The sequence below is a fragment of the Palaemon carinicauda genome, chromosome 8 (assembly GCF_036898095.1).
Source record: "Palaemon carinicauda isolate YSFRI2023 chromosome 8, ASM3689809v2, whole genome shotgun sequence".
In the NCBI taxonomy this organism is placed as follows: Eukaryota; Metazoa; Arthropoda; class Malacostraca; order Decapoda; family Palaemonidae; genus Palaemon; species Palaemon carinicauda.
The window spans coordinates 78,535,390-78,537,889 of record NC_090732.1 but is presented as its reverse complement, the minus strand read 5'-3'; positions in this window follow the sequence as shown (position 1 = coordinate 78,537,889).

The window sequence follows — 2,500 nt, the reverse complement described above, 5'->3', positions numbered from 1 at the left end:
CATGAGAAGATCTGCACATGCAATACTAAAGAAAAGTATTTCTTTGGAGTTTCACAGGACCATAACAGCAACAAACAACTATCTAAGTAGGGAGTATTTGAGACCAAAATGTTAATTAACAAACATCTAGCATCAGCTACTAGGTGCCTCAAAATTAATATCTATGTTTCATGGCAAATAACTATTATTTCACTATCAACGTATACACTTATTATTCTATTTGGGTATAAATGAATTTTATCAATATTAGAATAAGTTACCTTTTCAAAAATGAATGCTCGCACAGCGTCTTGGTTGTCATGAAATCATATTTTGCTATTGACCATATAAAAAGTTCTTTTGAAAAATTCCTCTTATAGCACATTTCTCTTCTGCCTAAAAAGTAAAAATAATGGCCTTCATTTAGTTGTAAAATATAAAAAAAATGTATGGTGGATTAATAAGCCGATAATAAAAATATATTTCTTACAGATAGCATGAAATTAACAGAACAAAAATCCTTATGAAGTCCTTTCTTTCGATACAAGATCCCAACGGTAAATTTTAATGTGTTAAAGTAACGGAAAGGTTTCCCATAGATAAATAATGTCTTCAAATATAATGTGGGATTCTTCAGAGATGAGCAACATGCCCTTCATAATTTGCTAACCGAAACCAATCTGTAAATCCTACCTCGTTCTTTCTTTGCAGGTGCAAAGACAGGTCGAATGCAGGAAATACGGGATGAGGAGAGTCTTGATAAAAGCGCAATGTGCACTGACTTTGTTTCCTAATTTCAGAAAACGAGATATAATGAGTCATCGCTAGGGGGCTCTCGTGTAAAGGGGACGGCAGACGGATTATTATGTCCACACTCTTTCTTTCTGTTTTACATATAATTAGTGACGGGATAGTGCACAATACCGTGCTGTCGTGCTTATGAGTGTGCCAATGACCCTGAGAAAGCATCTAAAATCTTTAGGTTTCCAAGTAATCCTACATCTCATTCAATTTTATTAGGAATATTTTCCTTCAGATCCTTTTAGTCTCTCTCTCTCTCTCTCTCTCTCTCTCTCTCTCTCTCTCTCTCTCTCTCTATATATATATATATATATATATATATATATATATATCAAAGCCTGCTTTTCTGTGTTCACCTCTTTCTATTATACTTCCCTTTTTCATTACGAATACTTTCCCAGTGTTTGAAATAAATGTAAACCAAATGTCAACTCATTTGATTGCCATTATTTTTCATACTATATATATATAATAATCTATATCACCTGTTCACTAATATATCCTCCCTGCTATCTCACATTATATCAGCACATCGCAGCATATCTCACTTTTGCTACATATACAGTATTACGTACTGTATCATATCTTCACAATTTTATAACATTTGAATCATTTATCACATTTTCAGTAACTTATACCAATACAATTCATTAATAACTTACTTTCAATACCTACATGAAGCTCAAATGTATCAATATTAATTATCTTCAATGTTTACTTTCAATTTTATTCATTAGTTATCATTATTACTACTAGATGATATTTTAACTATCATAATACTATATGTATCATATACTGATATTGTCTTTAAGAAATATGGATTTGCACTGAAGACATTAAAAATCTATGCATGTAAATATATTAGTGAATATATAAAGATTACTAGATAATGATATGTAAACTCACTATCTTTTTTCACTATATATATATATATATATATATATATATATATATCTATATATATATATATATATATATATATCTTATATATATATATATATATATATATAAATCTATATATATATATATATATATATATATATCTTATTGTATATCTTATCATAAAACATATACTTACAGTGAATACCACAGTACCAGTATTACTACACAATTCTACTACTGGTTTCAGCAACTGCAAAACTTTCTAGTACTCGAGATGCTTTTGCTTTATTAAATTTTGCAATATGCATGATTCAACCTGACATAATCCTTGCTAAATCTATCAAGGAGGCCTCACTGAACTGGAGACTTCCTACGTTTAGAGAGGATATGATGAGAAAAAAAGGTTGGAATTCCCTTCCACCTTAATTTTCGTTTTGTATTAACCCGTTTATTTTCAAACTGGTCCTTTTCAAAGTGTTCTTGCGGAACCAATAACTATTAATGGAAACTAATTCTATGACAAAAAAAAAAAAGTCATGCTCGACCCCCATTAGGTTATTAAGATACTTAAGACGATTGACAAAGAAACAATAAAGATACAACCATGTCCTCATGATATTGTAGTTGGCCTAAGTTTGCTTCCAATAGCATATAGCATGGAAAAAAATATACAGTATAGAAGCTAGACTATAATCACATGAAGAGTAATGGTAATAAAAGGAGTATGCAGATCCAGACAATATGAGCAAAACACGAATTCATGTTAAATAAACGCAAAATCATATATGAATAACCATACACGACATATGCAGACAATCAACATACGTGTGAAAGATGT